At 38.8% G+C, this 26,781-nt stretch overlaps 1 protein-coding gene across 9 annotated transcripts in view; it reads right to left on the reverse strand.

The window, feature by feature from the left end:
- THRB (thyroid hormone receptor beta) overlaps positions 1–26,781 on the reverse strand; it is a 169,437-nt gene that overhangs the window by 120,460 nt on the left and 22,196 nt on the right. For 6 of the 9 annotated variants that reach the window (XM_071429357.1, XM_071429359.1, XM_071429353.1 and 3 more), the window contains exon 2: positions 5,646–5,675. The exons of the other annotated variants lie outside the window; for them this stretch is intronic. The gene's annotated coding sequence lies outside the window, so the exon portion shown is untranslated. The remainder of the gene's footprint in view (positions 1–5,645; positions 5,676–26,781) is intronic. 9 annotated transcript variants of the gene reach the window in all.

Here is a 26,781-nt window from a genome sequence, read left to right on the forward strand (position 1 = left end):
AGTAGTATATTGGGGCGGGTGGGGAGGCTTTGACTAGTGCTATCAGCAGGGTGCAGCCATCTGAAATATTCTGTAGTTAACCCATCTGTTCTGTAGATGTAGGATCCCTCAGGTCTGAAACAGAGGGGCTATGTGCAAATGGGCAAAGGTCAAACAATTAAATAAGCAATCTACCCCTCCACCACATCCATAAGGCAAGGCCATTTCTGTCAAAGATGAAGAGAATTTCTGACACAGTGCATGTTGTCCTACCTGCCTCTCTTCTCCACAGGCAGGTCTCTGGAGCCCATTCCATCCAGTAAGATGATCTACACAGTCAAATGAAGCAGATGTAGTCAAATGAACAGCTGTCTCTCCTGCTGATGGGAATTAATCTGTTTGGCCACCCTGGCCATTTTTCAGATGCACTTTTCTAAAGGTTACTCAAAACCAAAAATTGTACAGCTGCAAATCCCTCTGGTAGCAGCCAGACATATGCTGTACCAGCCTGCTGCTACCAGAGCCTCCTCCAGTCTCCCAGGGCTGCAGCACACAGCAGGATCTGCTGCCCTGAACATCACTGTGATGTTCAAGTTGGACTCTGTCAGTGAGCACAAACACGCAATCTGCTATTTTTTAAATGCACTGGTGACCAAAAGCCACATTTCCATTAAGTGGGAGAGAACATTCCTGATGGTCCCGTTCTCTCACGGCAGCAGAATTTCCCTGAATTGACACTTTTGGAGAGTTCTGTAACAGTGAGCACAGCATGCTTGTATCTCATCTGAGCAGACATTTCAACCACAGGGTTAAGCACCAGGTACTTCTTTACACTGACTTGTGCTCCAACCTAGCATGTGGATTTAAAAAATTTAAAACCAGTATATTTCTCTCTTGGAAGAGAGCAGCAAGTTACCCAGGCAAAATTGTGGATTCTTTATAGGGGTTATTAAGTAAATGAAGTGCAGGAAACAAGACTGAATAGCTTTCAAATGCAGTAAAACTGAGCTTTTAAAGCAAGTGCAGTTCTTAGATACAAACAATGAATTTGGGACTAGCAGTGCACTGGAGATGCGCCAAAGGAACTCCCCAGACCTCAACACAACTGCTCTTTTCTGTCATCTGGAATGCTTTTACAGCATTAATTCCCTGAACAGTAAGAAACGCCAAGGAAACCCTCAGTGATAACCAAAGTCAATTTTGCAGGCCTGTGTGCCACTGTCCAGTAGAGGCACTTCTTCTGTGGTAGAAAAGACTGTTTTGCTTTACATTAAATGACTTTGCCATGAGTTTTCACATGGAAGGAAATTGCAGCAATATGATGTCTCAAATACCTTACTAATGGAGAGGGCAATTTTCTTCCATGGCACTGCCTTCTCCACTCCTTTTCAGAACTGAAGTATCCATTAAAAGTGACTCACTGGTTGAAAAAACATGTGAAAAAGAGACATCCTGAAGTTTGTTTTTAAACACTCTCCATAGTCAGTATTATGGCTATCAGGAATTTGTAAAAACCATAGGCATGTAATATACTTTCAAGAGACGTGGTACAGAAGAAACCCTCATGCTAAAAAATCACAACTATTATTGCATGGCAACCAAGCAACCATGTTTGATTCCTGACTAACCAAACTCTTCTCTCCTTTCACCACAGCCATGAATCCCTAACCTACTAGCAAGGGTTATTAACCTTTTTTTATCTTTTTCCAGCATCTTGTCCTCTTTCCTGGATATCCATGAAAGCAGGTGGTGCCTCCACATGGAGGAACACAAACTTATTAACCTCAACCACCTTACTTTGGTTTATCAAACACAATGGTATCTCTCTTCTCTACTTTAGTTCTACTATTGTTTTAGTCCAATATTTTTTCCAATTCAGGTCTAGGCTGCCATGTGTAAACCATAAGTACACAGTCCAGGGAGGGAGAGCAATAGTGATGGTCAGGTACCAAGTGCAAACTACCTGCTGTCAGGATGGGTATCAGGTATTCTGGAAAAAAAAATCTTCTAATATTCCTGGGCTCACTCTTGAATTTACCCTAGCTAATTTTACAGAAAAGCTTTTTCACAGATCTTTCTACAGAGCCAGAATTACATGAAAACTTTCCTGAGTAAGTTTTTATCCCCCCATATGGCCAGGACAACTCTTAGCTGTTCTTCCTGTCATGCTGCTGTGTAATTACACTAAACATTCCTGTAACAAAAGCTATGCAACCTAAGTACAGTAGGGTGACATAATTCTGAGCTCAAGTTGATGGATTTTTCCATTTGTAAGATTTTGCACAGTAATTCCTGATTAATTCTGAATGTTGAAATTAATGAGCTTATCAAAGTAAGCTATTCTTGTAAGGGCTATTCTTGTTCACCACTGTGTTTTGTATTTCTTCTGGTATAAAATTACTTTTTGATATATTTTAATCTCTTTTTTATTAAAAGGATCTGCTGCCTCTTACCCAGTAAGACAAGAATACACTTTCCTGTAGCTGAAGAGAATTAAAAGATGAGTGTCCTCTACTCTCACTATTCCATGCATATCCCAGAGCAAGCATACAAATTATTGCTTTTTCAGTTTTGGGGAAAGCAGATTCTTTTACCCTAGGAATTCTACATTATCTGCTAAAAATGTCCCCTGCCCGTTCTACTCATAGGGATATTAAGAGTGGCTATGGAAGATCCTGTGTTAATGACAATGGAATTATGCTCACTGAGTAGCTGAAGAAAATTCTGAACTCTTTCAGGACTTTACTTGTATCACAGAAGGGATTCAATAAGCTTTATAGAATAATTATTATATTCACTGAATGCAATAAAAAATGCAAACCACTAAATAAATCAGGTAAAATATTAGAAGATTATGCAGAAAAGTGAATTTATGGGCTGATCAGACAGAGCAGGAACTGGCCCAGTATTGGTGCCCAGGGCTGAAGCACACAATGTACAAGCTCAGCAGCACTGAGTACCCACCACAGCGTCTCTGCAAGGATCTGCTCAAAGACTTTTCAACCTTTCACCACTGAAACAAGAGTGACCTGCTCCACCTCAGATTTTGGAAATTCTGTGGCAGCCTGTACCACATAAGAGCCTTTGTTGGTCGAGATGTGGATTTAAAAGGCCTGGAGGAACTCTTATGGTAATCTGGTCTGACTTCCTGCCTGGCACAGCCTGTAATACCTTATGCAGCAATTTCTTTACAAAGCACAAGAACTTGTAACTCTACTAGAAGATATTTCAGAAGTAGATCTAATCTTGATTTAATTACTCCAAGTGATCTACCACATTCCTTTCTAAGCGTTTCCAGTGGTTAATTACACCCACGGTATCGTAATTCCAACGTGAACTCCTCTTCCTTATCTTGCCATGTTTTTGTCTGTTGGATCCCTATCCCATCTCCCTATACTGATATTTTTAGATACTAACCACATCACACCTCAAAATTCTCTTATCTGAGATAAATAGTTTGCCTGCTTGGCAAAACAAAACAGGGATTCCTGAGCCAATTGTGCAGCATCTGCTCTGGTGTATTAGAGATAGCTTTTGACTAAAGAGACTAAAAGAGAAAACTCAATTCAAATGCAAGGGGAAGGCACCAAACATCTTTAACAAGCTTTTCCAGCTTCTGCAGCACCCATTTGTATGACCTGGAAATTTGGGATGAACAGCACTGTGGCCTGCATAGCTTCATTTTCAGCTTAACTGAAAATTTCTAGCTCAAACTGGATCAGTAGTTACTAAACACTACAGTTAACTTAGAAAGAAAAAGATGGGTGATGGCAGGTGGTTTTCTACTGCCCATATGTCAAATCACATAAAAATGACCTGGTACTTCTGCAGGCACTGCCAAGGCAGAAATCCAGGAGTGAGCAATGTACACCTTAAAATACTTCCAGCTGTGACTTGGGTAAACAAAATAAGTAAATTTCCACTACTGCTGTCATGCTATATTACTTAGGCTTATTACTTAGGGATTTGTGTTACTGTGGCCTTCAGAGGCTCCACATAAGGCTCCCTTGTGTTAGGTGATCACCTACAGACACAGCAAGTTTAATTTGTTTCTGTAACATTTGCCCAGTGCTTGTATGGCTGAATCCTGGTAAAGAGACAGAAGGAGGACTTGTGTTCTTCCTGCATCACGGATGCTGATGAGATCAGTGTACAAAGGCTGCTCAGAACGAGAATTTCTTCTGGCATTTACTAAATCCCTGCACTACCCATGTGGTTCTCAACACATTATAAAGTTCCTTAGCTTCATTAGCCCTGTTCCAGAAGGGTGTTCAGTCCTTTTCACTGATTGGGTGAAAACTAGCAGCATCTTGCTGTCTCAAAGATGTATTACATAAGCACACACCTTTGTAGCTGCTAATAGATGCACATACTCTCCATGTACCAATGCAAAGTAAGAATGGCAAAGATAGTCTGCTATTAACACCACCATTTGTTATGACACCTCATTACTTTTTCACAACATTACTGTTTTTTCCATTAATACTTCACATTTCTACTCACTTGTGGTTTCCAGCAGTTTATATTTTGCATAGCTTAAATGCCTTTTTTTGAGCCTCCCTCTTCCCTATTCCAAGAATGCCCCTCTGCAAACCAGGAACACAGTTTATGCAGACATATCAACTTTTATGGATGTTAACAGCTTTTAAAAAAATTTCTTATGAACACAATTCCATTTGGAAGTCATTTGACTTGAAATAGGTGTACAAAATCCAGCTAACAACTCTGCAAAATTTTACTTTAACCACTGATGCAAAAAACCAAACCAGGCAAATACAGGAGGAAAAAACACCAATAACCAACAACACCTCCCTTCCTTGGAATCCTGAGAATGACTATTATAATTGAAATATTAATTGTGACAGAAAAGTAATTATATATTTTTTTAATGCTCTGAACAGGTTCATACTTCAGCTGCCTGTCAGAACAACTTGCTATTGTACACCTGGCTTTGTTATTCGACAGCGATGCTTCATTTTCTAGGTGACACACCACATGAATGTCAGCATCCTCACTAGCAATGGAAGAAATGGAAAGATAAAACCACTTCTTAAGCATCCATTGCAGTTGGTAGTGTATTGAAAGACCTTCTGCCTTTTGCCCATCTAGCAGATGACAGAGAGTCCATTTACAGAATGCAGCTGAACTATGTTAGATATAAGGGGAAATATTCACTCCTAGAAGAGTTCACCCCTCCTTTATTTATTGAACTATGTAATTCATAAACTCCCCCACCACATCTCAAAAACCAAGAATCTGTGACCAAGCTACTTATTTTATCAGCACATTCTCTAATGTTTCATTTTCAAACTAGAAGAAAACAAAGATTTTCATTGACTGCATAGTGAAAACTATATCATCTGCTGACAAATAATTACCTGTAAATTCCTTACACGCAAAAAAAAGTTTCCAAATCTACGAAGGCATCTTATTTTGATTAAAGACCAAATAGTGCTTCAATAACAACAACAACAAAAAAGTTAAATATTGTTAGACTCATTCTCTTTCTTTTTTGTGCTTTGACATACTGACGCAAACTAGTGATCTACTAGTGAAATGTGAAACCTACTGGTCCAGGACCTAGCCTAAAATGCTGAGTATATCCATTAAAGTTATCTCAAATTAACTTGAACATCTTACTAAAGTGGAATTTAAAAAATTCTTACCTTATTAGAGCTTCATTTTCTGTTCTTTCACTGAAAAGAGTAAAGAAATCTGTATTAAAGATCCATTTGGTAAAAAGAACCTTCTGAAGTAACTATTTTAGTTTCACTTCAATTAACACCAAAACTAAAAGGTTCTTTTACATAACTGCAGTAAGTCTCTGTTATTTTGCAGGGTTAATCATTCTCAACACTCTGGAGTTGGCCTTTATTTATTTGCCATCTTAATTAGCTGTTCTGAACAAACATTTCAAATGCTTTGGAAATATCAATACAAACAACTGGTCTCATCAATTCACCACCTAAATTACAGGCTGATTAGACACATTCAGTAGGTTTATTTTCACTTCAAGCTCTATCTCATGAACAGTATTTTTGTTTGTGTTGCCATTATTTTTATTGGACATTTGGTATTTTCTATTATAGGATGGGTTTCATTGCAGTATGCCCATTTAAAGAGTTCCTCAGCCTGGAAGGAAGGTTTTTTAAAAGTAGCTATTTTCTGCTCAAACCCCAAACAGGTAGGGTCAGTGGCAGTTTAGAAGAATGAAAGCATCAAGCCATTTCAATAAACGCCTACTTCAACTCAGCTGCTCTGTAGGAGACATTTGTCAACAATCTACCAACACACATCACAAAATCAAAAACCAAAAAAGCTTTAAGAGTATTCTGGGAAAGTTCAGGCATAACTCAGAACAATCAATGAATGGTGAGGCATGCAAAAATATTCATTAACCTTTTGTTTCTTCATGATTTTTTTTCAGTCCTTTACAACCAGGGAGAACTATCTGCAAGCATCTATCTGCATTATAACTGGGAACTGGATTCTGGTAACTCTGAAGTAAATGGGGATTTTTGGTCACCAATGCATGCAAGAATAAAATCACGCTTTTTCTTATTTCATTTTCTAAATCAGCATAATGTACAGCATGAAAAAGAAAACAAAAAAGCCAAGTCTAATAAAATCTGACAATTATTAGCAGTATTTGTTGAAAAGCAGAGAAAATCATGCTGAGTCACAGGCAAAGCATCTCAACCTCTAGCACTTTCTGTACACTTCATTAGCCATCAGTCAGTATGGTTAGAGATTTACAGATGAAGAGAAAACAAGGAGAGACCTTGTTCATCTTTGCCAAGGACAAATTCGAAGCTTGGCCTCAAAGCATGCAATCAATGCAATGGTTGAAGAGATGAATTCTCTTCACTGCTCTGCAGTGAAAATACTGTGATTTGGGCGACAGCAGGGTTCAAACAGAGCCTTCTAGGAATGAATCTGTCAATCTGAGGGAAACAAAGCTTAAGAGATTATTAGAAGTGCCTCTTCCCTTCATTTACAGTATGGTCACCTGATATTTTTGAGAGACCTATAAAATGAGACTATTTTACACATGGAACAGGTAAACTGAACCATCCGTTCTGAGAAAAGCCATGAGATCCCATTTTTATGAGTCAGCTCATGAGAGCTGACATTTACAAAGTCTGATTTCCCACAACAGAGTACCTGCACATGTTACCTTTACAGGAACAAGAATAACTATAAGGTCACTTAATTATTTAGTCAAACACAAAATCCTCATAGGTTTAGTTTTTCTACAGCTCCCCCAATAATCAGCTATTAAAAAAATGCATCAGTACCAGATTAGTTCACATTTACCTCTGGCTACAGGTGTGGGTCACCCACAAAAGGTAATTTAAGAAAGATCTTGCATGCAGAAATCAAGGGACAGAACCAGTAAGTATTTTATCACTGGATGCTATGCAGGGTTTCAATAGGATTGAGTGGGATTTATTACAGCATGAGCCAAATCCTTCTTACTTTTCTCATGCAAAACACCCATTGAAGCTAGCCAGAGTGCAACTGAGGACATATTGCATCCCTGATTCTCTATTACTCACCTGTCACAATACAACAGCGTTCCACAGCACCAAGTTTCTGGGAACAGAATGTTTCTTTCTGGGAAGGGATAGGAGTACCTTACAGGCTAGCCTGTTTTAAATATAAAGCAGGTACAGAAGCAAGTCTGAAGAAGACTAAAAGTCATCTTGGACTTGTGACAAGATCCACAGTTTTAAAGAAAAGTATTTCTATGCTAGAAACACTCACAGTGCAAGCTGCTTTGAAGCATATTTAACGCATCCTACATACTTTTAAAAGAAGAATGAAAGCTTACTTTGGCAGAGTTTATGACTCCCAGAAAAAAAAAAATCTAAAAACCAAAAAACCACCCTAGCATGCTTAAAAAAACAATTTGCATAAGTTTTCCTTATCTGATCTAGCTGTTGATAACAGGACAAGCTATAATGAGGGCCATGAGCACCTCCTACCTCAGGTTCTCACAGGCCCTGCTGCCTGTCTAGCCCAATGGTCTCAGTAGACATTTGTTCAAGAGGACCAATTACTATCTCCGTCAGGTAGCAGGAAGCTTCTAGCCTCAGAAGATCTGGCTTTTATCCAAGTGGAGATAACCTCCCCTCCAGTGTGCCCAAACAACACTGGATAAGTGAGGTTCAAGCATTCAGTGGTCCCTGCAGAAGACTTACTGAGTTTCCTGCCTTATCTGCCTTGGACACCTTGGCAAAGAATTTAAAATTAAAATATATCTCCTGTTAACTGCTTGCACTGCCTTCAAGTTTAATGCCTACTGCTTAGATGGAGGGGGAGAGCGCTACAGGGGAAAAAAAAAAGTAAAAAAGTGAGGACATTTACATTGCAATATTCAGATGTGTCATCTTGCTAAGCATATGCCTCTTTGCAGTAAAAACTATACTTGTTGCCAGTCACCAAATGTGTTAATTTTGGACAGACTCTAGGAGGATTCTACCAGACTGCCTCAAAGGCACATCAGTACCATTAAGTTAAACTAAGTAGACAACTGTCCACACTCAGTGACAAGAGGCTCTGTAAATTCATCAGGGTATTTACAATTATCCTCTCAATCCCGGTACCAAAAAAAAAAAAAAAAAAAAAAAAAAAAGAAAAGAATTGTAAACATTTTTTCAAGTTCCATCTTTTTCAGAACAACTTATGAACCTTCTCAGTTTTATAAATACTATAATTAACACTAAAAAAACCTACTGATAGAGATTGTTAAAACAACGTACTTTGCTACTGAAGCTGTTCATGATTTTTCTTATGGAAGATTCACCACTGACTTGTTGAACCACAGGAAACCAATACTGCTAAAATGACCAGACAGCAGAATAGACGTAGATGAAAATTTCCTACTTTAACATACAGAAAATTCCTGACTGCATGAAGTTGTCCAAGTAAAAATGTTCCTTTTTGTTTCAGTCATTATTTCACCTTTTTTGTTGTATGCTGTTTAGCAGAAACTGAAAAACTGAAGATAACTTGTCATTAACTAAACTATGGGTTTGATCCTAAAAAGGAATACACACAATGAGCTAAAACAACTTATTTTCATATGATTCAACACTTATCCAGTACACAGTAGGGGAAAAGACATCCAAGTGCTCTTCAGAAAATTTAGATATAAAGTGAATATTCTGCCTAAGTCTTTGAACAGATATCAGATTAGGGATGAGAGCAGTACTTTTCTTCTTATACTTTTCTTCTTATCCATCAAATCCTATTCATCCTATTAAAACTTACTTTCAAGCTCCTCACACTCATCACAGACATCTTCATTTAGAAAAAAAATCAAAGTTACCAAAAGATAGCATCTATTCAGTCCTCCACACAGAATCACCCCAGAATTTATTTCAGTTTACTTTTTTAGTCCCTGCAGGATGCTCTGGTGTTCAGAAGTCCACAAAGAGGCTGATTGAACAAACTAACTACAATTTCCTTTTTCACAAAAGATCCAAGAAAGCCACCCAGGCCTGGAAAAGCCAGAGAGTTCTCATTCCATCAGAGCCAAGGAAGGAAAAAGAGAGGAGTGGGGGATGAGCACTCCTGACCAGGAGATAAATTTGTTCTTAAAGCTGCTCCAGTAAGTCTGGCTTTCAGTTCTTCTGTTTAGCAGCTCCCAGTCAGAATTAAAAGCATGACAGTGGATGTGGAATAAAAAAGAACAAAAACATAGGGGAAAGAAAAGGACAGCAGGGAAAAATCTCACTGACCTCCCTTGACAAAGCTCTTCCTCAAAATGCAAAGAACTCTGCTGGCACAGAAAGTTAATTTAATTCTTCCTGCCCCACCAGTCTTGACTCAAGGCCATTTGATTTCACAGTTCCAGTATCTGCAGTAGTTAACAAGTCATGCCATGCACTCTGCAGAGTGAAAAGCCATGACTGAAGCATGCCAAAGTCTAATCTGTGACAGGCATTCCCAGTTCTGGAACTCCACACAGCGTGCCTTGGATTGCTCGGCGCTGCGAGGCACCAAATGTGCTCAGCCTGAACTCTGGGACCTAGGGATGCATCCTGAGAATGTTTACCAGCAGTGCAATGCTAATCACCAGCAGGCAGGTATAGGCTCTCTGCAGGATAAAAGGGCAGGAGAAAGCCTGTGTTTAGGTTGGACAGCAAGAAACAAGATCATAGCTGGGAGGCAGAAAACCCATAAAATCGCTCCACTTAAAGCATACATACAGATTAAAAATTAAGCACTCTTGCCAAAAAACTGATCGTAACCCCACCCACAGCTGTACCTGCCTATGCAGGGACTGCCAAACACAAGTGGAATATGTGCTCTGCTACCCACCAGCATGACCAGCCAAGAGCCCCCATCTCACATCTGTCCTACTCCCCAAAAGAGTGCCCAAGAAAGAGTCACCATTTATTAATGCTCTTGATGACTGGCTGTCATAGCAATCAAGGACTTCAGGGATTTTTTTGGAAGCTAGTCATCCTCCTCAATATAAGAAGACTTAAACATCAGCTGGGTAGCTTGACCCAACTGTTTAGAGATGGAATAATGTGGAAACACAAATAACCATTGCTACTGCTGCATGTTTGTTCAGACCTTACTAAAGAGCTCAAAGCTGCCTTACAGAAAATCCTACAAAAATGCTGTCCAGAAGCCATTATCCCCTCCAGTAAATGATGAGTCCACAGACAGTAATGTCTGCAGTCCTGTTTTGCCAACATTTCCATTACAATTCTCTGTTTTAATGAAGAAGCAACAAGAACTCTTTGGCCACTAGACCTTCAAGTTCTCTTACAGTACATTGTATTTACATTAGAATGTTAATGTCACAATTCTTCTTGACTTTGAAAAGTACAATGATAAATTAATTTACCTTTAAAATAAAAACTGTACCAAAAATAATTGTTTAAAATCTTCAAACTTATTCTACTGCTCTTTATAGAAAAAGTACATTGCTTATGCCATTAAAAAGAAAAGCGATTGAATTTTTGTAAGGTAAGAATTAACTGAATTTAAGAGAACTAAGCAGATCCCAGAAAAGGGCAGCTATTTTCTCTGTACATAACATAATCATATGCCCTAAATCCAGTTATTTTCTTCCTCTGAAAGGTATTTAAAGATGTCATCTCCATAGGGCCAGGCCCAGTGCCACAGAAAGCACAACACACTATAGCTGATGAGAAACCCTGCATTCCCCTTAGGCCTGAAAACCTTGTGTAGGACAAAAGACTAAAGTGTAAAAAGCATCAGGATGTTGAAAAGAACCCTTCACACATATTTTTTAATTATTAAATTTAAAAACTTAAAAAAGCCCAACCAGCTAATAGTCAAATCTAAGGGGAACCTTCAAGAATTATATGCAATGTATGATGATGGTGATATGGGAAGTTTTGGGAACTCAGGGCTATTCATCCCATGTGTGTTTAACCACATACTGCAACTATTGGTGGAGGTCACCACTTCTGAGATTGATGGTACCAACAGCACCCTGGAATCTTCTCCCCTCCTCTGCCAACTTACTGAAGAGGAACCCAGGTAGCAGATAAGCTGAGACAGCCAAAACAAGGTTTCTTCAGCCGTTCAATCATCCTCAGAGTGCTTTGCACCAGATGCCTGATTTTAATCATTGTCCATATGTCTGAGTAAGCATAAAAAATGCACTGCAGAGACAAGACTTGGACCTTCATGCTTTTTCTCAGAAAGCCTATACTTTTCTGCTTGTAATCACCTCACTGACAAGTGAATGATTATGATTTTCTTAATTGTTCCAGGTTTATCTCCTGTGAGATGGCCAAACTAAATAAGCTAGTATCTTGAAGGACAAACGTACAGTAAGTACTGATGCATTATATCCCCAGCCAGTAAAGTTCATTATTGAGTCCTAGAATAAAATATGACAGACTTTGTTATGTTATCTTTCCCAAGGTGTCACTACCAACCCAACACATCTTAGAACTTAATAAAGCCTGGCAGCCTCCAACTCATCCAGAACATGTAATTTTTTTCCCTGCACTGCTTTTTCTAATAACTGGTGCTGTTCTGCTTTCTTGGGATGGTGGATGACAACCATCACACCTGCACACTGGAATGCAGCTGCCAGGGTATTTTTCCATCCAAAATTGAGGCAAGTTCCATGAAAGCAAATGTTTAATACACACATTTAATGGCAGAAAAATATGGGGAACTGATCTGTAGCACACTAACTGCTTTGAGTTTAGGATCTTTTTTTTTTTTTTCAACATTTCTTTCTTCTGCTTTTTCCTACCTGTATGGCCTGTGCCATGTATAGCATGTGTCCCAGTAAATTGTCCCAGTGCAGTACAGAACTGTGGCACAGTCTGCATGATTTGAGCAAGAAATGGCCTTAAGCTCTGCATCCTGCATATTGAGAGATATGAACAGTACCCAAAGAATAAATAACATGGAAACCTGACATTTGAAAGTCAGTGAAAGCAAGGTTAAAGAGAAGAGTTATTTCTTCTTATCTATGGAACTCCATAAAGGTTTGAAGGTGTATTGTACAACAACACTGTATAATGATCAGGCCCACAATCCTGCTGGGAAGTGTTTTTCAAATGGCAGTTTTGGTTGCCAATATAAGAAATACACAACGAAACAGAAACATGTATTTCTAAAAAAGGGCTTTGGAAAATGTCTCCCTGTGCCCAGTATACAGAGCAAAGATCAATCTTCACTTAAACTGAGTTATATTTCATTAGTGTCTGCAGCTGCCCAACTTCTCTTCATCTTCTGTCAAGAGGCAGTGGACACCATTGTTAGTGACAATGACATCATTTGCCAGTGTTAACCAACTATGAATAAATTCAAAATCTTGTTGAATCAAGGTGTTCTGGCTAAGCTAACAGGATAAAAGACTTAAGAAATGATATTTGCTTTATTTTTTGGAGCTAAAGTCAAGTATGCTGAAGCTTCAGGGGTTTTTTTTGAAAGGTGAAATAGGGCTAAACTCCAACTAAGAGACAAACCGAAAGAGTAAAATATTTGTTTAGGAGCTATGTAGTAATGTACCAAACCCAATCCACTGGAACTGCCTTTTGTGTTTATTTCTATCAAAGGAAAACAGAACAAAAAAAAATCTATCAAGGTATTCAAATTCAAAACTGGATTCATGCACACTGAAAACTTCTGAATGCACAACTAGCAGGCAAGGGGAAAGTGGTATTTCCCTCACTTTGGATGCTCTGTAAAAAAGGCTTCATTTACACTTCTGTATTTTTAGAAAGATGGTGGTATTTGCTTGTTTCTTCCAGTATATCACAAGATAATACTCAGCTGCTGGGTTTATGAGGTACTTGCAATTGTAACTCAACAGACAAATCCTTTGTTATAAAGAGAGAACAAATAATGGGGATTTACAAAGCTGTAATTATACTGAGAGGGCTTATGCACAAGGATGTATTAAAAGAAATACTATACACAAAATAACTTTTTTAAAAAGAAATCCTCTGAGCGTTACCACTGCTTATAATAAGGACTCTTTTACCATAAAAGGGATTTTAAATGCATGCCATGCTAAAGGATGCCCGCAGACTCTGCCAAGCTCCCCTACGTAGGCTGGAGTTGGTAGAATATACCTGTTTTTATGGCTAGCTAATGATGATGAGCAAGCAGAGCAAACCCTGAGCCCGAAACAAGCCACTCTACAGGCAGATGATGCACTCCAGCAAGCAGGCGCAGCGCGTCGGCTGCTGCAAGCCTTGGCAGCGAGTGGGGGCAGAGCCCAGAGGGGCAGCGGGCCGTGCCCGGCGACCGCGCCGGTGGGTGCCCGACAGGCATGGGCAGAACCACGGAGCCAGGAGCCCACCCTGGCTGCAGAATTCCAGGCTCCTGCAGGGAGGGACACCAGCACGAGCGACAACACACCCACCAAGTAACACACCACCAAGGACAAAAACCATATTCTTGCCTTTGCACTGGTCCACCTGGCCATGACAGGCACTTGGACACACGGCAGCAGGATGGTCTAAACCATGGGGGACACAGCCATTATTTTGGGTGTCCTGTTTCACCAGCAGCTTCCCGAGGACAGGTGTTCCCAGTGCACCAGAGACCTGTGGCTCATTGCACAGCATTCCCTAGGGGACCCACTCCAGCTACAGCCTGTGCCCTGAGGATGCTTTGAAGCTGGCTGCCAGCCAGCTTGTCCCAACAGTAAGAAAACACAAAAGCAAAGATGACTTCAAGCATCCGACTGTCTGAATTAAAGATGATGTTAGGTTTCACTTCACTATATTCCATGAGCAGAATGTAGCTGAGAAGTTATTTTACTATATGATGTACATTTTTTAATTTAGTAATGGTCACCACAGTTCCTACTCTTGTTGAGTCACAATGATTTCTACATCTCCTCACATGGAGCTGGGAATCACAAAATCAAAATATTTTGTATAAATTTATTCTGAGATAATTTTGACCTTACTAGCTTATTGGTAAACGAAAATGGGAGAATCTGACAATTATCCAAGAAAATACAGTAAATAAAATTGTAATTACTTTCCCAAACCTCTTCCCGAAGATCAGTGATTCATTTTCCTAGTTTAGATTTTTTAAATAACTGGTTATTGGTATCAGTAACATGCAGTTCTGATTTTTTATGGCTACACCTGAACACATTGGAACAGTTACTAGCGCAATGTATGACCAAAAAAAATCCACTTTCTTATTAATTGCTTTTATGGAGACAGGCATTAATTAGATGGTCAAGGGAATTCCAGATCCATGCAAAAGATGCCAGTTGCACTGGTAATATGCTTCCCAATTATAACCTTTTTTTAAAAATATACTAATTACAATGTTTTGACTTCTGTCATGGATCCCTGAACCACTCAGGGCTGCAGGAAGGCAGTGGGACAGGAATGCACAGGGAGAAATAAAGTGGTAGGAGGCACTTGGAACAAACCCAAGGCACAAGGGGGCTGAATGGTCCCAATTTGACTGGAGGGAGGAACGGGCAGCATCACCTCTACTATCCTTCCACAGCAGCATAGAGCTTGTGGTGACAGGAGGATCACCTGCTGCAGAGGAGAGGGACAGGCAAATAGGGGACAGAGGCAGAGGTTCATAGTCTTCCAGCCTGATCCTGCTGATGCATGATTCCATGTCCACAGGCAATAGTAAGACACTAAACATTATACTTTCTCTCTTTTCCATTTCATTCAGACAATGTTTTTATAATTGTTTACTTTCTTGTTCAAAAGGAAGGCATTCAAGAAGTGTTTGAACAATGCTTTCAGGCACATGGTGTGATTCTTGGAGCTGTCCTGTACAGGGCAAGGAGTTGGACTCCATGATCCTTGTCCAATTCCATGGTCCCTTCCAGTCAGGATACTCTGTGATCCTATGACAAAGCAAGTAAATTTAACAGCTTAGCTACAATGGATTAGAAAGCCACATTTTCAATTTTACAAACCAGAAGAGCTTTTGCTACATATAATATCTCAACGTTGGTGTTTGACCCTGAAATTAAAACAAAAAACAATCTGCGATTTTTGTATTTGGGATCAGTCATATGGACTACGCAATGGAAAAGCTCTATAATTTATCTGAATCATGATTTTATTTTGTTCTCTCATGGTTGCAATTGTTCATTGTTAATTAGATCCAGCCACAACAACTCATTGTGCAAAAGGCATACGCTGTTTTAATCAAAATCTTGGACGGCATTTTGGATGGCATCTTTAAAAACTTGGATAGAACACCCCGTGGTTTCCTCACCGATAAAGAATCAAAATTATTAACTATGAAGACATCTTCCACTGGATGCTGACACTTACTATCAGATTATTTGATGAGCAGCTTCTTGTTTCATGGAACTGTTTTAGATTTCCTTCTGTTTTGTACCTGCTTTCTTCATTCAGAACAGTAATGAACTGAAAACCTGACCCATACAACACATCCATGGTGAACTCTTAAATAATTTTTTTATTTCCATCTTATGCTATTTCCATCTTATGCTGTGATGAAAATGATGCTGTAAACACCAAATATGACTGTGACAGTCTCATCTATCTGAAATCATATCTTCTTATCTATAATGTTGAAATTATTTTCCCAATTGTTTTAGCAATTAAGAGAATTGGCCAGTGTTTGGGAATGAAACACACCAACAAGCTCATGCTTATTGACTGTCTTCACAGATGTATTTTGAAGACAATGTACTGGTTGAGATTATTCTCACAGGTAGTTACTGGTGACAAAAATCTGAACAATGTTTCCTTGGCAGAAATAAACACAGCACGCCACTTTTATCTATCAATGTATAAATTGTCATTCAATGAAACTTTTGATTTTGATCTTAAAGCTACTGCTTTAAGAGCCTTTGCTAGGTCTTACATTTTGCTCTGTAAGATTTAGTTTTTTCTTTTATGTCAGGCTGCTTAGCAACTTCCTGTTAGAGTGAGTCCAGAGGAGGCCGAGAAGATAATAAGAGGGCTGGAAAACCTCTCTGATGAAGAGAGGCTGAGAGAGTTAAGGTTGTTCAGGCTGAAGAAGAGAAGGCTCTGGGGTGACCTTGGAGCACCTTCCAGCACCCAAAGGGAGCCTACAAGAGATCTGAAGAGGGACTTGTTACAAGGACAGGATAAGGCAGAATGGCTTTAAACTAAAATAGAGTAGGCTTAGATAAGATATTAAGAGCAAATTCTTTACTGTGAGGATGGGGAGGCACTGGAACAGGTTTTCCAGAGAAGTTCTGGATGCTCTATGTGCCCTGGACATATTCAACACAAGGCTGGATAAGGCTTTGAGCAGCCTGATCAAGTGGAAGGCATCTCTGCCCATGGCAGGCTCCTTCCAACCCAAACCATTCTATGATTCTGTGATTCCATGAAATAGCTACAAAATCAGTGTTGTAAGTGCTGTAAACAGAAAATTACAGGGGATTCTATGTTGCAGTATACAAAACAGTGGAACCTAACACACTGTCTAGCCATCAGTTATGCCTGCTTTCCTTGCATTAGTACAGGCAATAATAGCACAACTGTTTTATAATAAATGACATTATATCATAAACTACACTATTATCACACTGTATTATGTAATTACAGATAGATGTAAAAATCTGATTGATTTTAATCTTCTAACTTTTTCAAACCATTTAAAGCTTTCAAATCTAATTTCTTATTAAATCTAATAAGCTCAGTTTGCACTTACAAGTGGTGATTTTGGATGCCTGGGTACTTCTCTGACCAACTGAAATGTCTTTAATGGAATCTTGTTTCCAGTAAGAACTGAATACCATCTTTCAGATGTTTTAGGTTACGCACTCTAAAATGGCCTTATTCCAAATCATGAGTCACTTTTGAAAATTTAAGATCCTGTGTCTAATCCACCAAAAAATAAATTCCTTAACTATTATCAGAGTAGCACCATAATTTGGAGAAAATGAAAGATCACTTTGGCTAGTTTCTTTCCTAAAGCAAAAAAAACCACAACAATCAAGTTTTTAAACTGGCCAGTTAAAAGCAAACAAATGAACACAAAAATAAGCCTCTTTCTTGAATGAAGGAAAAAATATTTTAGATTGCTCCCAAATTAAACAGCTTCTGCCTGTTTCAGAAAAAAAATCATAATAGCAACAACAAAAGTTTGTCTCCTTTTTTGACATGGCATGTAATGCTACATCAGCCAATTTCAAGTACTGTGCCTCTGAAAGTTTAAACTAAACATATCATATTTTTGTGTATAAACATATCATATTTTGAATATAAATGCTAAGGATCAAAATTCCCCAAAATTTACCTAGTAAAATTAGCATAAGTAGCAGTTTGCCTGCACAACACTTGAAGAATTGACATTCCAAAGCTCTTAAAACTCTGCTTTGCCCTGAGAAAAGGCACTGAAAAGGAGAGACTGATGAAACAGCAGCCTGCTTCCTTGTCACACAACTTTTATATCTGTAATTCCAAGCAAGTTCTGCAAAGTGACTGACAGACATAGTGTTTCAGGGAAAAAAAAAAATCAACATAGCTGAAATTGTGTTGGTTGAATGCTGCAGCACAGCAGACAGCAGCTCTATACACCAGCACAGCAGGAAAAAAAACTCAATTGCTTTTAATAGACAGGCATTTAGTGCAACTAGTATAATCTGGAGTGACATTTTCCCCTGTCTATTATGTAAGCTGAAAGCTAAACTTGTGCTTTCATACAGTGTATTGCCTATCTCCAACACACTGCCTTATCAGCTTTCTCTCAATTTTTAAGGTATTTTAGTAGCAAGGAAGGGGGGGTCTTATCACATCTTTGAGACTCCTTCTTAATATCCTCTTTTCTTCCATTCTGTGTTCATGTTGCCACACAGACAGGCTTCAATAGGAACTGATCTTTGTTCAGTTAGCACAGTTCATACTCTATGTCTAGAAACCTCTCTGAGAATTTTAACTCTCCAAAGAAAATAATTATAAAGGCAAAGAAAAATCCAGGAAATTCAAAGAAAAGAAGAAATCAAAAGACAAAACAAAGAAAATATGGAAAGAAAAAGTCAAGAGCAGTCAATCCATTTTACCAGCATCATTTTCTAGCACCTCTTTTTCAAAATTTCAGGAAAAGAGGAGAAAAAGCAAGAAAATGGGTAGTCAGAGACATCACCATTTTTATATCCCAGGCATCTTCCAGAATGTGTGAACATCTACCTTCGCAACAGCAATTATCCCTGACAAGATTTCCAAAATGGCACTCAGCAGCACCCTGAGAGAGACCAGAGCTTCCTGCACAAAGAGCAAAACAGATAATGACAGACTTGCTCTGCTAAAACAGGAGTTTATGAGTCCAAGATACTTAAATTAATAATTCTTTTCCAATCTTTCTGTCCATCTATCTACTGTTACTCACCTCTGTGCTGCCCCTGGAAAAAGCTGATAGCTTAACCAGTAACCCTTTCAAGATAAGCAGCTCTGATAGACTGACTTGCCTTTAATATATTTTGATAGACAAATAAAGCTGTTTAAGTGCCAAGGAGTCTGCACATTTAAGATTCAGTTCTCAAAGAAGCAAGTGATTAAAATCTAGTGATTTTGCAAGACAAGTTCATAAGGGCTATAAATACAACACATAGCATCAAAAGGCCTCACCAGCCAGACAGCTGAATACCAGGAGACACAAGGCATAAAAGAAATCAAACCTTCAAAAACAGTGTACTAAATTGATTAGGCAACACTGGAAGAATGAGTCTTACAGGAGACACTTTATTGTGTGTATGTGCCAAACATGTTTATGATTTCCCTCAAAAGACCTATCTTGCATTATATCCTGGTAGCACTTCAGGAGTTTGTGTCCCACCTGTGTATCACAATAAACCAAACTGCCTCCATTAGAAGAGTGTCCCTCCCAGGTACAAATCACCTCCTGAAAAGGCACTAAAAATGTCCTACCCCAATGCTTTCAGAGCTGCACCATGAGCAGGAATCTCTGGCTTTCCCAACCTGAAGCAGAAGCATTCAGCCTGTATGCACAGACAACGCTGCAGAGCTTGTTGGACCACCTATGGGTGCAAGGGAGGTGCTGGCCACTCACCCAGCTCTACAGCCCATGATGCAGTCTGTAAATGTCCCCCTCTCACTCAGAACTACACGTCTGCTGAGCCATGCCACTGATGCTACCCCGTGCATGTGACAGAAAGCCCCCTCCATTGAAGCCTTCTGCTGGGAGCACCGAGGGGGATGTAAGGCAGCAGCTGGCACTGCACTAGCTCATGGAGCACCCATGGTGCCATGCCCAGGAGGTAGCAATGCACAGCCCTCCCCTGACACAAAACCCTCCCACACACAGAGCAGAGCTCATGAGGGCCCCTGTGCGCCATCCTGACACAGGATCAGAAAAAAAGTTTGAAAAAGCCGTACAAGAGGACAGAAATCTTTGAAACTGCTAACAGATTCAGTCAGAAACCTCAAGATGCTCCTCCACTGCTCATGCAGGGAGCAATGACTGGAATTTCAAATATGAAATATACCATCTACCCTATACCAGACAATGCTCTTCGTTTTGTGTTGAAATTTAGTACAGGGGCTGAGACTTCCTATGCCCACTAGCTGGAGAGGGCTGTGAAACCAGCCCATGCTCTGCCCATGCTCTGCCCTTTTTCAGAAAATACATGCTGAATAAGACAAGCAATGGGAAAAAACATTCCTGAAGCTCAGCACAAAGGGATTTTTTTTTCATTACAGCACAAAAACCACATGGCAGAGGCATTTTTTCATTTAGCTTTCTTTGTGCTGGTTCTTCTTTTATATTAGGTGTTGAGCTGGTGAGGCTGACAGTCATCTTCCTTTACCTGGCAGACCCCAGCTGCAGGTAAGGTCTTTACATCATGACAGTGCTGCTAACATTTTCCCTCTAATTATTTTTGCTCAGTATTCTGTTCTCCAGGTCCAAAAGTAAGGAAGAGCTTCAAATACTTGGAAGAGGTGCCCCATCCTAAAGAGAATTATCCAGAAAAACTGCAATTCAGAATTAATAAAGCCTCACATCTTTTCTACAGAGGTTTTTTGAGTCCTATATGCAAAGGAGAGTTTTTCATTTATCAGGCAGCAGAAAGGGAAGGGCTTTCTACCAGGTGATTTTGAAATTCTTGGTCAAAGGTTAACTTGGTTTTTAACTTCAAAGTACAGAAAAACAGGGTGGTTGAAAGAATACAGTAAAACTTCAGAGGGATATTTCCAACATGAAACCAGGCTATGAAGGCAAGTAAAGCTGCCTTCTGTGCTACACCTTTCCTTGCTCTTGGTTTCACAGGCAGAACGTAAGAAGGGAAAAGGCAAAGTCCGTTTGGGAAAGTTTAAAATATAATCAGATTTTTCTGGCTCAGAGCACCAAAGGTGGAAAGGCAGTTTCACTAATTAAGATCTGAACTTCTGCTTCGACTTCAGTTTTTCATAATGTTACTAGATATTTTAAAATATGGTACTCATTCATTGCAGGGTGCAGCACCCGCAGGGCAGTGAGTAATGGTTTTACTCTTGCTTCAGTACTGGCAGCAGCATGTTGGACTGGAAAATGAACCTCTATTTCCTATCTATTTTTATAATCAGTTTATCTACCATCTCCTTAATTCTTACCCCCACATGCACACGAGAAACAACATTTAAATCTCAGTACTAGGCTGAAACGCGTTCACAGCACTGCCATCGACAGCTCACCGGCGACACTGACTTGTGACTGAGGACAGCACTTGGCCCCAGCCAGTACATCTGTGGTCTGTTTGAAAAATTCATGAGCTAAATCTTTTCACTTCTTTTATAAAAAGGAGACAAAACGAGAGAGTCATCACTTAGTCAGCCAAGGAATGATTCAAAATCTAAACCTAGGATATCATGTTAAGGAAAGTATCTGGTAATAGATACAAAGTATATTTTCTTCCCACAGCAGGAAAAAGGACAAGATTAAGATTTTCTAATTTTTGCCATTTTTTTGTTGCTTCCATTAATTGAAAATGTATACAATACTCACTAAATATAGCAGTAAGATACCAGACACAAAATAGAAATCCGGAGTATTATATGCCCCGATATATTTTGCTGCAGCCTTGAAGTCATAGATGTTACTGAGTTCTGGTTTATTTGCAAGCTTTCCTGTTTCCTGAAACACAAACATTTACTTCTGTATTTTGTGACTAGCTCGATATTATGAGGTGATATTAGCTGAGGAGGTGGCAGCTGGCAGGAACTTTTGATTCGAAGGGTCTCTTTCTAACTGATACACACAGAGCTCTGTATTAGCTCTCACAAGATGCACTGTTTACTAAAGATGATTACCCACGAGTAAATAATGAGTCATGATATCCTCAAAAAAGCAAACACACAGAGTTAAAGAATAATTTTTAACATGGGTAACCAGACAGCACTGAAAATTGAATCACTTAGGTGCATTTGTTCTAATTAAGTGCTAAAAACCAGAAAAGCTTTAGAAAATAGACATAATTATATAAAAATATGTTGGAAGATCTTGAAAAGACTGTATCTCTTTTCATATGACTGTAAAGCACCATTTACAAATGGGTAACGTAGAAATAGGTACATTCAGTCTTAAATATATGCAGGTACAAACAGAAAAGAGATTTTTATTTGGACAACACAACACAAACAGACCATGGTAATTTTGTCATTCTTGATGGATTACTACTCTATCCTTACAAACAATTCAGACCAAACATATTGGAATTCAGGCAAGAAAGCAGCACAAATTTAACACCATAATTATAATAGGGATGCAAACTGCTCATTTTTATTATATATTATCAGATGACCTCCTAGCACTTTGGGAATTTAACGTCAGGAAATTCACTTCCAGACAACCATCAACAGTGGTGAAATAGTCTCTCCTTCGTTATTGCTACTTCCATATGCATCTTATTTCTAATGCTACCTTATACATTTCTAAAACCATCACTAGGCTCCAGAAGTTCCTCAGGGGAGTATGATGACAGAATGAAGATTATGAAAAATAAGCTTACATCCACTATTCACCTGTAAGGATTTTGCCTGAAACAGTTCACTCCCAGCTATTCTGCAGAACCACCCGGACACCTGTGAAGCTCATCAGCAGTTTTAGAAGACAAATTAAATTGTATCTAGTGATCCTTTGTGACTTTGCAGCAAGAACTGTGACTTTTCATTTATTCTTCTGAAATGTTTCCTTGTAAGGACTATACGAGAACAAGCTGGATTCTTAAAAAAATAATATTAAGAACAATAAGGAATTATGTGAATATAGAAAACACCAAGCACCTAACTTGCTTTCTTTGTGAACACTGCTGTGTTAGAAAAAGATCCAGTTGAAATGGGTGTTTTCCAAATGTTAGGACTGATGCTCTTCATTTGACATGCCACATTCTGAAATTAAGGATGTCAGGATATATTTGAAAAATTCATGAGGATGAAAGAGTCCCATTGGATTTCTTTGCACTGAAAAGCACTGGAGTTCTACCACGACACCTCTGTTCAAACCCAGGTATGACCACCCCATTTTGGGGAGTGCTGCCCAGCTGGAATACCAAGCAACTAGAGGGGAAAAAAGCTGGTAATTCTGACATGGAGACAGGGTAGCTTTTCCCCCCTTTCTTCCCTGTCTACTTCTCCTAGCACTGGTCTTGAAATGTGATCTCTCATGCTTTGACCAACTTACAATATTCATATACTTAGAGTTCGGATTATTTGATTTAAATTAAATTTAACTTGAGTTAAATTGAATTTAACTTGTGATTTTAAATGAATTTAACTTGTGATTTTAAATCACAAGTTTCAGGAAAGCTGTTGTAACATTTTAAACAGTGTTTCTTTTGAGAAGAACCAAACAGCCAGTGAGATGGCCAACCACAGCATGGATCCCACAACCTGCCCCATAACTTTTCTAAATTACAGACACACTTCTGAATTAGGGTCGCAGATAACCTGCAATTCTGCAAGGTCCTCCTCCTTTTCTGGCTGAGTGGTGATTGTTAAGATCACTGAAAAGGCACTGAGTAGCTTTAGCTGCCAATGTTCCTAATAAGAGAGATAGTACTTCTTCCCTGACAAACCACAAACCTTCAAATACTACCAAAAAGAGTACTAAAAGGAAAAGGAAAAGGAAGAAAAGATCAGTGCAATCAGAGCACTTCAGCTAGAATAAAGACTCCTTTAGGGCACTTTAACTTCCAGTCTGAAGCTTAAAGGGAAAATTAAATAAAATCTAAAATGTCACACAGTGCTTATAAGATTGCATATGCTTACTTTAGGCAAATACCACTGAATCCTATTTTTGCTGTATCTTGCTTTATATTATTGCATACGTTTAACTAAGGAAAAATATTACACTTAAATAAGGAAATACTTCAATGTATTTTCCTTCCTCCTTTCCATGATGGAAATGCCTCATATTCCCAATGTTGTTACACTAGAGTTAAATTAGGGCAAATGCATTTAGTGTTCAAAACCAGGACATATCACTAATACCAAAAATGCTCATGGAAGAGGGGATTTCAGTAGCTGCCTACCCCTCATTCTACCAAAGTTTTATCATTCTATAATGCGCAGCTGCAGGTGCTTTACACAGCTTAATTCCTATCGACCACTCCCAGGGTGGTAATTCCATCACACACAGACCAAAGTCTAGGAAGTAAATCACTTTGTTAAAACTTTAAAAACCCTCATGTTTTGCAGTAACCTTTCAACAATTCTTTCAGTAAATACAAGATCACTAACAGATGTATATAGACTCTGTGTGTGTGTATATATATATATATATATATATGTATATTTGCAGTCTTTTCTAGCTTAATTCTTGTTTCATACTCAATTATTTTTCAAAATCCTGCCTGAATTCTCTGCCGCCTAATCTCTTCTCGTTAAGAAAAAAAGACTAAATAAGGAGCAGTACACAAAAGGGAATGCAGTGTTCTATGACTGGGCTTGTGTGAGCTACAGGAAAATGGTACAAAACTGAGAAGAGCTGGGATAGCTGTAGCATGACATCATGAGCTCTGTTTACAGCCACAAATTACATCAGCAAAGTGACAGTGTTCTGAGTGACCCTGCATTGCTTAATTTTCATTATTATGCCTGTCTTCACTTTACTGATTCTAGTAATTTCCTCCAATTTGATAACAGTCTAACAAACACATACTTCTACATGTCCAAGCAGAAGACCCAATTTTACTGTCAACACGGCCAGATCAAAGCAGCTAACCTGTTGTGGAAACAGCATAGCCAACACCCTAATAATGCCCCAATTTCTTCTGTTAACCAAAGAGATAAAATTATTCTTAATTAACAATGTGTAATTCAGCAGAAACATAAGTTGAACATAAGTGCTGAAAGAAAGTGAAATTCATTAACTCAAAAATACGTGTTTACTCCCAGAAATTCAGCTGCTGATCTACAAAATGTTCAGAAGATACAAAAATATGTGCTATGCTGCACGTCCAGAGATAATAGGATAGAACAGTATCTTAATTCAGTAGGTTTTGCTCTATTTGTTGAATTACATAATGTTGATTAGAGGACATTAGCTTGGATTACAAAGAGAAGAGCATTAATTGCATTCAGTATCAATACCACTGGCTAACTGACATATAGGAGTATAAGGAGCCTTGAGTTTTCACAAACTTTCACCAAGTTTTTCATAAAGATATCAGTAAATATGAAATGCAACAATATTCAACAATGAGATTCCACATTATAACAGAAAAAGAAAAAAGAGAACAAAACCAAAACCTGAGGTAAGGGTCTGAAGAAAAATACATAAGAGCATGGTATAAATTTAATCCCCAAATCAAGATATTAGACTTGCCATATACACAGATGCAGATGGCTGGGTATACTGATTCCAAATTTAGCACTGTAGATAAAATTACTTCCATCTTACAAACACCCTGTAAGCAGATAATTTTGCTCACAAAACTGCTGAGCTTTGGAAAACAGCAAGCTTGTATCACCTACCTTTATTTTTGCCTTTTTAGATTCTCCAGCCATAATAGCCACTGAAGACAATGTCATTAAGTTTCATTTTGGAGTCCTGACCCCGATTTCAAACATTGCAGGAAGACATGCATCTATTTAACACATGTAATGCTGACCCAATTTCAAAAATCATTGCAGGGATCATTGCTTTTGCTTTCCAACCTTTCACTTCTGGGCACTACTTAAGGTCATAATCTGCCTGTAATATTCACTCAGACTTTTTCACATGGAAGTGAGGCAGTAATTCCACCCCTTTGATATTATTAAAAAGGTAGCTTGTTCACCACTGGGAACATCATTGCAGAAAACACAATTCCAAGTAAACTAACAGTACAGTACCACAAAGACTGCTGGCATCTGCTGGCTATAACTTAGTAGCTCAGATTTGCTATGCTGAGACAGAATATAAAAGGTGTGACACCCGACATCATTTTTTCTGACTCAAAATGTATCCACCAAAAAAATGCAAAAAGCATGCAGCAAACACAAATCCCTGAAGATTATCCTCAATACAGATAAGCTCAACAAAAGTTAAGCGATTAAACTCTAACTTCTGATCTGTCCATCTGCTTTCCCCACTTTGTCCTGCTCTCCATATGGGAAAACAGGTGAGGTCTTGAATTACTCATATGTAGCTCTGTAGTTTTGCCCACACCCTTCTTCCTGTTACACCATCACCCAAGTGTTGTGAAATCTGGAGCTCCTAACAGAGATTGCAGATTTTAACTTCACACAGCAATAGGTAAAAGCTCAGTCCTATTCTACCACATGCCTTGCAACATCTGCCAGGTTGAATCTCTCAAATTCTTCCTGCCTAATGCTCTTTCTGGGTTTAAATATTTATTCTCTTAAATAAGAGAAAACCCGACACTGAGGTTTCCACAGTCCCAATTTGCAAATTGTTTCAAGCTCTTTTAGATTAGATTACCCTCCAAAGCAAACAGAGTAATGCCACACTACTCTCATGTCCCAAACACAGACCATCCTAAGACTGTGCAGGGCTCACAATGCCTTTGCTTCTTTCAGCTGCCCATGTTCACACAAACAGCTTTCACTGACTCCAGGAGATCTTTGAAAAAATATGGGATGTTCCACCCATCCAAAGCTATTAAAAGGAGCAAGACCTAAAGAAATATTCACAAGATTAGGCATGATGTATAAGGAAACACTTAGCAAGAAAACATTAGAAAAGAAAATCAGTCTGTAGATTGGATCTTGTAGATCTGGGCTTCAGTGGTAAAAGTCTCCCTTTACATATCTTTCTAGTACCATCAAATAATTAATTCAGCTGCAGACTTGTGATCATCAAAACTGACTACAGCTATATTTATATAGACACGTTTTGAAGAGGCTGAGG

This window comes from Agelaius tricolor, unplaced genomic scaffold, assembly GCF_023055355.1.
Source record: "Agelaius tricolor isolate 1412-34295 unplaced genomic scaffold, bAgeTri1.0.p SCAF_6, whole genome shotgun sequence".
NCBI classification, from domain to species: Eukaryota; Metazoa; Chordata; class Aves; order Passeriformes; family Icteridae; genus Agelaius; species Agelaius tricolor.